Source organism: Ovis canadensis, chromosome 13 (assembly GCF_042477335.2).
Source record: "Ovis canadensis isolate MfBH-ARS-UI-01 breed Bighorn chromosome 13, ARS-UI_OviCan_v2, whole genome shotgun sequence".
NCBI lineage: Eukaryota > Metazoa > Chordata > Mammalia > Artiodactyla > Bovidae > Ovis > Ovis canadensis.
This window is the reverse complement of record NC_091257.1, coordinates 79,150,725-79,163,743: the sequence shown is the minus strand read 5'-3', so window position 1 is coordinate 79,163,743 and position 13,019 is coordinate 79,150,725. Positions and strand designations below refer to the sequence as shown.

The window sequence follows — 13,019 nt, the reverse complement described above, 5'->3', positions numbered from 1 at the left end:
TCTGTATCTAAAAATAAATAAATAAATAAAAAATAAAAAATCTGTATCTATTGCTAACAACATAAAACAAGTTTTTTTCTTGCCTCACATCCATAATGCTCTCCTTCCCCATCCCACTCCCTGCTCCCTTTTATCTTCCACAATCCTGTGTTTACTAACAGTACTGAGGTGTTTCCTCTGCCCTGTCCTTCCCTTTCTCCATTACAATAACACTTCAGCTAAGACCCAACTTCAGCTTGAAGCAGATTCTTCCTCCTCAAATCAGACACAACTGATTACCTCCTCTTCCATCTCAAAGCTTTTGGTTTATTCAAAGTATTGTCTCAAAGGTTTCCAAAACCATCAAAATTGCCTGAGGCAAGTTTTAATCCTCAAGGCCGACCCAAACCTATTAAATCAATCTCGGGAAATAAGGCTCTGAAATTTCTACTTTTAAAAAAGCTGCCCTGATTATTTTAATGACCAAATTTGGGGGCTACTGGTTTGTCTCTTCCAGTTGGTGTAAAGACGTTTCTTTAAGGAATGGAAAAATGATTTACTCTAGAATACACTGAGGAATTATCCTGCACTTGTTTATTTCATATCCTTGTTGACTTGACTCATATGCTGAAGATGAAGGAATTCCTTTCGGACTCACACCCAAAAAACTTATATCCACTGTTGAAAACAGCAGGTGAATTTCCACCTTCATTTCTAAATCTTAAAAATGAAGTAACTGTAACCTGAGTAAACCTATGAATACATGATTAAGACTCTCACCAGACCTGCTCTGAGAACTTTATTTCGGCAGAGAAACAACTCTCTAGCCCATTTTGAGGGTGGAAATACACTGCCTCTAGTACTTCCCTAAGATCTAATTATATTAGGAATACATGCAAGACTCAAACTAAGTACAGTGATAGATGGATGGCTCAAGTGCCTCGTTAATTTTCAGAGAAAAATTCCCTGAAATGTCTCTTCCTTCCCCACCCCTCACTCCCAAAAACTACACTGAAGCTGAATAACAGCGGAAAATCTAACAAGATACAAACATTAGCAAGAAAACAAGGTGAGTTGTTACTGGGGAATCGTGGATTTCGGGTAGTTTGCAAATCCACCAGGTTACATCGCTAACTTGAGGCCCAGCGTCTACCTGGGGCGCAGAGATCCTGTGTTTCGCTCTACGTCGCGGCCCGGAGCAAAGTCTAAGAACTTGAGTTCCCCACTTAGTCCCCACCAAGTCCTGTCCTCATCACGACTACTTTTTCCTTCTCTCCGCTAAAGAAAAGGGCACTTTCAGGAGGAAGGGCAGTGACAGCTCCACGTCTGCAAAACTCGGCGCCGGCGGGGCCGCTGCGGCGGCGGCGGGCGCCGACGACGACGCCGGGGCCGGGACCACCACGCTGGGGGACAATAGACGGAGGGGAATGGAAGAGAGAAGAGAGGCAGCCGCTGTACTTGGCCCCTCTCGCTGGTGCGAGCTCCAAAAAGTCTCGGGAAGGGCAGCGGGTGGCAGGTGGGCCCGGCCGCCGCCCCTCGCAGGGCCACGTCGCCCGCCCCGGCCGCTGCCGCGGGGCCCCTCGCGTAGGCCGGGCCGCAGGAGCAGAGCCCCCGGGCGGGGCTGACGGGCTCTGGGCTGGACCCCGGGGGCGCCCGCTGGGGCCCAGTTCTCTCAGAACTTGGCGCCCGCGAGGAGAGGGGCTCCGACCGTCTGAGCCCAACAGGGGCCGCTCGGGGCTTCCAGATGACCCATCCCCGCCACCCCTCCGCCCGGCCCCTGCCACTAGCCCGAGCTCCCCGCGCCCACCACGGGCACCGGCTCTGAGGGAAGAGGAAGCAGCCGCGGCTCGGGTCCCGGCTGACGCGCCGCACTCCTCTACCTCTCGCCCTCCTCCGACGTATTCATCCAGGACCCTCCCTCTCCCCAAAATTGCCTCCAGTCCGCCCGCGGGTTTTTACCGGGACACGGGGCGGCGGCTACTCTTCAGTCCCTCGACTAAGATGGCAGCCGGTCCCGATTCCGGACCACAGCTACTAGAACGAGTTGGCGGCCAACGCGCAGGCGCCTCCAGCTCCGGAGCTATCAGGACTACAAGCCCTAGAAGTCCTTGCGCACTAACCAGCTGCGGGCAGGAAGAGCTAGCGGAGGCTGGTGAGCGCAGCTAAATCCGAGCTTGTATTTAGCTAGGTGGGAGGGACTCTTGGATTACTCCCGGTCAGTACAGTTGCTCAGTCGTGTCCGACTCCTTGCGACCTCAGGAATTGCAGCACGCCAGGCCTCGCTGTCCATCACCAACCCCCGGAGTTCACTCAAACTCATGTCCATCAAGTCGGTGATGTCATCCAGTCATCTCCTCCTCTGTCGTCCCCTTCTCCTCCTGTCCTCAATCCCTCCCAGCATCAGTCTTTTTTTCTTAATTTTTTTAAATTAAATTTATTTACTTTAATTGGAGGCTAATTACTTTACAATATTGTATTGGTTCTGCCACACATCAACATGAATCCGCCACGGGCGTACACGTGTTCCCCATCCTGAACCCCCCTCCCCCCTCCCCCCTCCCTCCCCTTCGCATGAGGTGGCCAAAGTATTGGAGTTTCAGCTTCAGCATCAGTCCTTCCAATGAACACCCAGGACTGATCTCCTTTAGAATGAACTGGTTGGATCCTCTTGCAGTCCAAGGGACTCTCAAGAGTCTTCTCCAACACCACAGTTCAAAAGCATCACTTCTTCGGTGCTCAGCTTTCTTCACAGTCCAACTCTCACATCCATACATGACCACTGGAAAAACCATAGCCTTGACTAGACCGACCTTTGTTGGCGAAGTAATGTCTCTGCTTTTGAATATGCTATCTAGATTGGTCACAACTTTCCTTCCAAGGAGAAAGCGTCTTTTAATTTCATGGCTGCAATCACCATCTGCAGTGATTCTGGAGCCCAAAAAAATAAAGTCTGACACTGTTTCCACTGTTTCCCCATCTATTTCCCATGAAGTGATGGGACTGGATGCCATGATCTTCGTTTTCTGAATGTTGAGCTTTAGGCCAACTTTTTCACTCTCTTCTTTCACTTTCACCAAGAGGCTTTTTAGTTCCTCTTCACTTTCTGCCATAAGTGTGGTGTCATCTGCATATCTGAGGTTATTGATATTTCTTCTGGCAATCTTGATTCCAGCTTGTGCTTCTTCCAGCCCAGCATTTATCATGATATACTCTGCATAGAAATTAAATAAGCAGGGTGACAGTATACAGCCTTGATGTACTCCTTTTCCAATTTGGAACCAGTCTGTTGTTCCATGTCCAGTTCTAACTGTTGCTTCCTGACCTGCATATAGGTTTCTCAAGAGTCAGGTCAGGTGGTCTGGTATTCCCATCTCTTGAAGAATTTTCCACAGTTTATTGTGATCCACACAGTCAAAGGCTTTGGCATAGTCAATAAAGCAGAAATAGATGTTTTTCTGGAACTCTCTTGCTTTTTCCATGATCCATCGGATGTTGCCAATTGATCTCTGGTTCCTCTGCCTTTTCTAAAACCAACTTGAACATCTGGAAGTTCACGGTTCACGTATTGCTGAAGCCTGGCTTGGAGAATTTTAAGCATTACTTTACTAGCGTGTGAGATAAATGCAACTGTGTGGTAGTTTGAGCATTCTTTGGCATTGCCTTTTTTTGAGATTGGAATGAAAACTGACCTTTTCCAGTCCTGTGGCCACTGCTGAGTTTTCCAAATTTGCTAGCATACTGAGTGCAGCACAGCCCGGTATCTCTAGGCTTTTTAAAAAACCCTCCTCGTCTCACACCAGAACCTCTCAACAGTATGGCTACGGATCCAAAACTCTAGTGTGCCTCAGAATCACCTGAAGGGCTTGTTAAAACATAGACTACTGGGCCCCACCCCCAGAGTTTCTAATTCAGCAGATCTGGGATAGGATCTAATCATTTTAATAATTTGCATTTCTAACAAGCTCTCTGATGTACTTCTAGTAGGAGATCACACTTTGAGAATCACTGAACCGTATCTTAGTCCTTAAAAAACTACATTCAGGAGTTACACTGATTGGATTCAACTCCACCTTTTAACAGTGTACACTTAGGGATGATGAAAATAGCTTACACGTAAGTGGTGCCAACGTGGCAGGTGTTCTTAGAGCTGATCAATAAGCTCCTTTAATCCTCACAACGAATCTGTGAGGGAACTACCTTCATTTTCCTCACTTTACAGATGCACAAACCAAGTCACATGCTGGATAAGAACCCAGGAAGTCTGGCCTCAGATTCCAACCTCTTCCTTCATAGATTGTTTGTGAGAATCAATAGGCTGTGGAAGTAAACTCAGAGGCACAACTAAGTGCTTAGTAATTAGTGATCTATGCTATTATTGTTTAGCATGTTTCCTCCTAATAAAAACAGTATTTTACCATTTAGAAAGTCACTTACACTTTTCAAAGTACTTTCAAGTCCTCCATGTCAGTGTTTCCTGCAATGTACCTTAGGAAAGCATGTTAAAGATACAGATTCCTATAACCCTACCCCATTCACATTATCTAGTGCTGTGGTTCTCAAACTTCAGTGCCCATCAGAATCACCTAGAGGACTTAAACCATAGACTGCTGGGCTCCACCTTCAGAATTTCCAGTTCAGTAACTCTGAGCTCTGACCGCAGTGTTTGCATTTTTGACCACAGATCACACTTGGACAATCACTGTGGTAGGGCAATGTTTCTCACCTTTTTTAAAATTATCATCTCGGTAAGGAACAATTTTACACTTTTTGGGGGCGGGGGGTGGGCATGCCACTCTGCACTTGGAATCTTAGTTCCCCCACTGGGGATCAAACCCATGCCCCCTTCAGTGGTCATGGAGTCTTAACAACTGGATCACCAGCGAAGTCCTACTAGACATTTTTCCCCTAAATTCCCTCATGAAATTTTAATGTCACAAATGTACTTTTTATCATGTATGTACCATGTATCTGAGCTTTTACCAAAAAAATTTTGAATGGGGAGGAATTCCCTGGCTATGCAGTGGTTAGGACTCTGCACACTCACGGCCAAGGGTACAGGTTCAATTCATGTTCTGGGAACTAAGATCCCTGCAAGTGGAGAAGGGCATGCAAACAAAACAATTTTTTAAACATACATGTATTTTAATGTCCTCTGCACCCCCACAATCAATTTTTGTCCTATTGTGAACACATGTTCTGCAGGATGTGGGTTTTTAACTAGTGCCCCAGGTGATTCTTAACACTAGACAGAACGCAGTGTATCTTTAAAGTATGAGGTATTTTTATGCCTGGGCTTCCCAGGTGGCTCAGTGGTAAAGAATCCGCCAATGCAGGAGTTGTAGATTCGATCCCTGGGTCAGGAAGATCCCCTGGAAAATGAAATGGCCACCCACCCAGTATTTTTGCCTGGGAAATCCAATGGCCAAAGAAGCCTGGCAGGTTACACTCCATGGGGTCGGACACAACTTAGCAACTAAAACAAACATTTTTATGTCCCTTATACAAAGAGGGAAATGAGTCTCAAGTAAATTAGATGAGTGGTCCAAGATCACTCAGCCAGGAACCAGGGATTCAACAGAAGTCCTCCAGCACCACATTCTGTCTTCATACACAATTTTTAAACTATATAATGTTATGCAAAACTAATGTATAGTGTTTGAAGTCAGAATAGTGATTACCCTTGTCCTTAGTCACTCAGTCGTGTCTGACTCTTTGTGACCCCACGGACTGTAGCCCACCAGGCTCCTCTGTCCATGGGACTCTCCAGACAAGAATACTGGAATGAGTTGTCATGCCCTCCTCCAGGAGATCTTCCCAACCCAGGGATCAAACCCAGGTCTCCCACATTGAAGGCGGATTCTTTACTGTCTAAGCCACCAGGGAAGCCCAGTGATTACCTTTAAGAGGAGGTAAAAACAGGAAGGAGACCCAAAAGGGGGTGGCAAAAATGTTCTGTATCTTGATCTGCGTGCTGGTACACTGGTAGGCTCACTTTGTGAACATTCATCAAGCTGCATATTTATGATTTGTGTATTTTTCTGTGTATTATATGTCAAGAAAAGTTTATGTAAAGCAAATATGTTTTAAATGTATATTCATTTTATTCCAAAAACGCATCTCTTTCTACTACATACCAGCTTCTCAAACTTTAGAGTGCATCAGAATCAGCTGGGGGACATATTGAAACCCAGATTGCCAAGTAACACCCCCAGAATCTCTTAAGTTCTGGAATCAGGCCCAAGAATTTGCATTTCAAAGTCGGACACAGCTTAGCGACTGAACAACGATAAACAAGTGCCTAGGTGATGCTGATGCCTAGGGATCACATTTTGAGAACCACTATGCTGGGTGGTCTATGCTATCCTAACGTTCTTGCTCATGCCAACAGGATGGATTAGGTCTGATCTGGGAGGCAGACCTAGTGGAATTAATGTCAGGCTTCTTCAGAGCCACATGGACCAAGGATCTAGTACTACCAATATCTTACTTCAGGGGGTTTAGGGAAATCCCCTGACCCTCAGTGGCCAAATTTCTAAATGGGAATAATAGATACTACCTCCTGAGATGTTGTGAAAATTCTAGGAAATCCAGGGCAGGTATTTAGTTGATAGGTTCTCCAAGGAGGGCCCAAGTTAGTAAGGGCAGGGAATCCCAGCCTGGACATTTACTCATCTCCCATTCTGTGTGGCTCTGGCTCCCAAGTTCCCTGATTCAAAAGCCAGTCTATTCTTGGCCTGGTCAGAATGCAGGACTGGTGGCTAATAAGGCCTTGAGCCACCTACACCCTCCTTCTGCCTTGGACAGCCAGGTCAGCCTGGGACAGGACCCAGCCCTGCTAGAGCAGGGGCAGGAAGCCTGGGAGAAGCCTCCATCAGCAAGGGAAGGGGTTTCCCAGGTCTCTGGAGAAAGAAGGAAGCAGAGATGTAGAGCTGGAAGGAGTGGGAAGAGAAAACCCAGCAACCCACATGCCACCTGTCTCTTATTGACTTTCCCTGTAGAACACTTAGTCACGCTGCTAGTCACGCTGCTGTCCCCCACTTCCCTGAAGCCATTCTGCATTCAGCTGCCAGAGGTAGGGAAAGACTTGAAAAGTGGCAGAACTGTGTGTTGATGGAGAGAAGACACTGCATGGAGCTTCTGGGAGCCTCAGACATGGATCCAAAGAAACCACTGAAAACCTAGGTCATGGCTCATCATTTTCCCTGTTTAAGACTGTTTGTCATCTGCAAAATGAGGAACACAAGTTCCATCCCTGGTCACCTCAGTCATCCCCTCCAGGTAGGGTTGCCAGATTTAGAAAATAAAAATGTAGGATGCTCAGTTAAATTTGAATTGCAAGTAAAAAATGAATAATTTTTAATACAAATTTGTGACAAATACTGCATGTAACATTCTTATACTAATTTTTTCCATTGTTTATCTAAAATTCAAATTGAACTGGGCACCACATGTTTTATTTGGCAAACTTACTTTCAGGGCTTTATATACTTTCTTCACTGGGATGGTGAACTTAAATGCCTCCAATGGCCAGTAAGGGAAAATAAAAGATCACAGCTAACATCTACATTTACATTTTTAATTATCAAATAGGATCCTAAGTGTTTTGTATGCACTGTCTCACTGAATTATCCCAGCAAGCCAGGTGGGGCGCTCCATTTCCTCATCCATGAGGTGGGGATAGTAATATGCTCCATCTTCTGGGATGCTATGAGAATTAAATGAGCTAATGCCTATAAAATACTTAGAATGGTGCCAGGCAAGCACACAGTAAGCACTAGCTATAATTTGTCCCATTATGCTCATAGAGAAACAGAGTAACCAGCCCGTGGTTTTACCTAGCAAGTGGCAGAGCCAAGGTTGGAACTCAGATCGATGACTATGGCAAAAATTAAAATTATTTAAAACTCCTGTGTTTTAAATAAACAGGAAATAAAACAGGAAAATTGATCAACTGTGGTCAATTTACAGAATGGAATACTACAAAGCAGTACACATACGTTACAAAGTACACAGCTGATGTTTAACTCATTCATAACTACCATTATTATAAAGCCAAGAGATGTAAACAATTCAGAAACACATTTCTCGAGACTTCCCTGGTGGTCCAGTGGCTAAGACATTGATGCAGGGTGCCTGGGTTCCATCCCTGATAGGGAAACTAGATCTCATATGCTGCAACTATGAGTTCTCAAGCTGCAATGAAGAATGAAGATCCCGTGTACCACAGCTAAGACCCAGTGCAACCAAATACATTATTAATTTTAAAAATATTTTAAAACTTTAGTTTTTTATGTTTGGCTGTGGTGGATCTCCATTGCTGCTTGGGCTTTTCTCTAGTTTCAGCAAGTGAGGTTGTGGTGCCCCAGCTTCTCATTGTAGTGGCTTCCCTGTCGTGGAGCTCAGGCTCCAGAGCACAGTCTCAGTAGCTGTGCTGAGGCATGTGGGATCTTCCTGGATCAGAGATTGAACCTGTGTCTCCTGCATTGGAAAAGGTGGATTCTTTACCACTGAGCCACCAGGGAAGCCCTAAAAAATGTTTTTAAAAAGAAAAAATGCATTTCTAGAACCAATATTCAGAATGCATAATGGGTAAAATTATGCATTTTCGTTCATATGGAAAGCATGTTTTAATACATTCACTGCTAATTACAAAAAGCACAATATTGTAGTGTTTATAAACTTCTGCCACAATTTGATGCTCTTTATTCTAAACAGGCATTATTAGATCCCAAAGGATATTTTCATAAGTTGGTTATTTGGAGCACAGATGTATTTCCCCATTAATTAAAGAATATTATAATGGTTGGTTATGACCTTGGCATGCCCATCAAACCTTTTAATATTATGCAGCTGAACTGTTGTACAAATAAAATCATAGACATCAAAAACTACTGTGACACAAAATAGATAAGCATCAGACATTATGGTAAAAGAAAGTACAAACTGTATAATTCTATCTGTATGCTGTTCTAGAACATATAAAACCTAATCAATGGTGAAGGAAATCACAATATCGGTTGTTTCTAGAGAGAGAAAATTTTCTCAGATGTTGAAAATGTGTTTTCAATATTTTGTTAGAGGTGTAGATTACACGTCTGTATGCATTTGTCAAAACATAGTAAATAATACACTTGAGATCTATGTTTATCATTGCATGTAAAATGAACCTAAAAAAAAAAAGCCTCAAAACAAATACTGAACTCTAGTTAATGACAGCCATACTGAAATGTTTAAAGGTAGCATGAACTCTGCAGCTTCCTTGTAATGCATCAGAAAATAAGATGGATGAGTGGAGTGATGAAGGAATTAATATATGACAAAGTGTATATAGCAAACAGTTAACCATACATGTCTTTAAACTGTTCTGTTTGAAAATATTCATAATAAAATGTTGGTGGAAGTAGGGGAACTCCTACCAAGCAAAATGTGGTCTGTCTTAGGGGTGGATTTGTAATCTCTGATCCATTTGCAGGCATCTCCATCTCCTGCCTGTTTTTCTCCTTTGAGCTATGAAGCAGCATGATCTCATTTCTAAAATCTTCCTCTCACAGCTTCTGTCCTAATATTTCTCCTAACTGGGTTCCTGTCCACTCCCTACTATTTACTTGCTATATGACCTGGCCTCTCAGGGTCTCTTCTGACAGATGGAGATTAGGGTCATGTAACTTTTATCTGTAGGTAACAGACTGAATATTTTAAAAATTAAAGATAAAAATAAATAAATGCATCAGATTCAGCCATTCAACCTTATAAGATTTCCTTCCTCTCTAAACCATTAGCCCTTCAAGTGCAAGGTACCATCTTATCCATTCCTGTATTTTCTCTGGCATACAGTAACACCTTAAGGGTACTCAGAAAACACTTCAATGAAAATTTCTTTGTAAATTTTGAGAGAAGACAGAGACACATGTATTGAGTGCCCACTGGGTGCCCTGAATTAGATGTGCCTATATTCATCCCCAACGAGGTAGGAAGTATTGTGATGACCACTTTTCTAGAGGAAGAAACAGTTTCAGAAGGGTTAGGAGACGTGCCAAAATTCACAGAGAATGCAAGAAATAGACCTGGGATTTAAACCCAGGACGGTCTCTTTCAACTACTTCACAACTGCCTCTTCTTGAATCAGTGTAAAAAAAAGAGAGACTTTATGCTTTTCTGTAACCTTCAGATTTTCTGTACTGAATATAGAAGTAAAAAAGAATGTTATAAAAATAAATAGCCATAAGGAGCTCTCAACACCTCCTGCAGTTTTGGGAGGACTTAGAGTCAGATGAGCGTTTGCAGGACTGAAGAACTCCCTTAGATAATAAACAGCATGGCAGAGTTTCTCCTAGTCCTGCTCATTATCCCCAGTTCTCTCTTTTCTTGCTCTCAAACGTAGAGTCATCCTTTTCCTAGGAAAGCCCCACAGTTACAGATTTAGATCAGAATCATTGCTTGCCCACAGTTCTCATTGGAAATGTCTATGCTAAACTGGAATATACCTGTCTTTAAAAAAATTATAGTCACATCTACAAATTCCTCAAGCAAAGATGAAATCAAGAGACAAGCATCCAGGTCACGTTATGCGAGATGGGAAGGTATCATCAAACAAGAAACACTCTTGGGAATCTTAGAACTCAGCCTTGATTCGGGTAAACTTCAGAGGCAATAAAGGCTGCAGAGACATTGGAACATGTGACTTTGTTTTCGTCCTTGAGGACCTTCTGAACTTGGAGGGAGGAGGGGCAGGCCCTGAAAGGTCAAATGCTTCAGTCACATGTGTTCAGAATGCTTCCTCAACCGTGAACTAGGACTAACAGTAGTACATTGCCTCTTAAGGTGGTGGGGAGGATAAAATAAGAGAATATTAATACAGAACAGGATCATAGTAAGTGTTTCATTAAAGTTAGTGCTTGATTTTTCACATGAGACACCTGTGTGCCAGAGAGGTTTGAGGACTTGCCTGAGATCAACTAGTAACTGGAAGAAGCAGAATTCAAATGTGGTCAGCCTGACTCTAGAGCCCTCAGTCTTCACCTTTAAGCCAGTACCTTCCAAGGAGTGGTGCACTGATGGATATGCACAAACTGATTTTAGGTGGTGCCAAAAGTGGTCATCAAAAAAAAACCCTTTTCATTACGAAAAACTTCAAAGATACAAAAAGAAAATAGTATAATGAATTGCCTGCTTCACCCAGCTTCAAATAGCAGCTCATTAACAACAGCCTTCATCTGTTACCTCTGCTGATGGCTTATTTTGAAGCAAATCCCAGACATCACATTCTTTCATACATAACTATTTTGGTAGGTTTGGTATGGTAATCTTTTAAAAAATTATTTTATTGAAGTATAGTTGATTTACAATGTTGTGTTAATTTCTGTTGTACAGCAAAGTGATTGTTATACAGGTATATACATTACTTTTCATATTCTTTTAATCTATATATTTTTGGCTGTGCTGGATCTTTGATGCTGCATGTGGTCTTTCTCTAGTTGTGGTGCTTAGGGTTCTCAGTGCAGTGGCTTCTCTCATTGCAGAGCACAGGCTCTAGATGTGTGGGCTTCAGTATTAATAGCTGTAGCACTCAGGCGCAGTAGTTTCGGCTAACAAGCTCCACGGCATGTGGGATCTTCCCAGACCAGGGATCAAACCTATGTCCCCTGCATTGGCAGGCAGATTCTTAACCACTGGACCACCAGGGACCACCATTTTCCATTATGGTTTATCACAGGATATTGAATACAGTTCCCTGTGCTATACGGAGGGACCTTGTTGTTTATCCATTCCCTGTCTAATAGTTTGCATCTGCTCATCTCCAACTCCCAATCCATCCCTCTCCCAACACCTTCCCGACAAAAATTTCCTAAAACTTGATAAGAAGAAGACAAACAACCCCATTTTAAAAGGGGCAATAGATATGAACAAATTTCACTAAAAAAGGTATAAGAATAAGCACTTGAAAAAAATGCCTAACATCTTTAGCTGTTGGTGAAAACCAAAATGAGATGCCATTTTACACCCACTAGAGCAGTTATGTTAAAAAAAAAGACAGTAACAAACGGCAAGAATGTGGAGAAACAGGAAGTCTCATACATTGCTAATAGAAATGTAAAATGGTTCAGCCACTTTGGAAAATAGTCTGCTGGTTTCTTAAAAAGCTAGGCATAAATTTCTCATAGGACCCAACAATTCCACTTCTATGTATCGACACAAATGAAAAAATGAATGCCAATGGCTTGCATATGAATGTTCACAGCAGCATTATTCATAATAGCCAGAAAGTGGAGGGAAAAACTTAAATGTCAGTCAACTGATGAGTGAATTTTTAAAATGTGCTATATATGTACAATGGAATATTATTCAGTAATAAAAAAAGAAATGAGCTATTGATAAATGCTATGTCATGAATGAACCTGAAACTAGACATTAAACTAAAGCAAAGTCAGACACAAATGATCACATATTGCATATTGAATTCCATGTATTTAAAATGTCCAGGAAAGGCAAATTTATAGAGATAGAAGGTTTTGATGAGGGATTTCCTGGGACAGAAGATAGAAATGAGAATTAGCCCATGTAAATGACCAAGAGGGGTCTCAGTAGAGTGATGAAATTCCTAAAAATAGTTTCTGATAAGGGCTGAAAATCTCAGTAAATTTACTACAAATCATTAAATTGCATCTTTAAAATGAGTAGATTTTATGGTATGCCAATTACACCTTTTAAGAAGTTGTTTTAATGCCAGTTGTTCCAGCAGTTCCATTCCTGAGTTATCCTTTCAATAAATAGTCAGTGAGCAAAATAGCAGGTGAACATGTGATTGATTCATCATAACATTGTTTGTAATAGAAAAAGACTGGAAATAAGGACCAAGTCCATCAGTAGGGGATAAAATAAATTACGGTACTAGAAAACTATGCCAGTCTTAAAAAAAAAAAGTATATGTACTGATATGAAACCATCTCAAATTTATTTTATTTAGGGAATAAGGTCTAAATATTCGGTAGAAAATAACAACAGATTACATATTTATTTGCTTGTATATGCATAGAACATCT

At 42.4% G+C, this 13,019-nt stretch overlaps 1 protein-coding gene across 4 annotated transcripts in view; it reads right to left on the bottom strand.

Moving 5' to 3' along the window:
• Positions 1-2,303, bottom strand: part of ITCH (itchy E3 ubiquitin protein ligase) — a 99,908-nt gene extending 97,605 nt beyond the window's left edge. For all 4 annotated transcript variants that reach the window (XM_069548373.1, XM_069548372.1, XM_069548371.1 and 1 more), the window contains exon 1: positions 1,939-2,303. The gene's annotated coding sequence lies outside the window, so the exon portion shown is untranslated. The remainder of the gene's footprint in view (positions 1-1,938) is intronic.
• Positions 2,304-13,019: the final 10,716 nt, after the last annotated feature.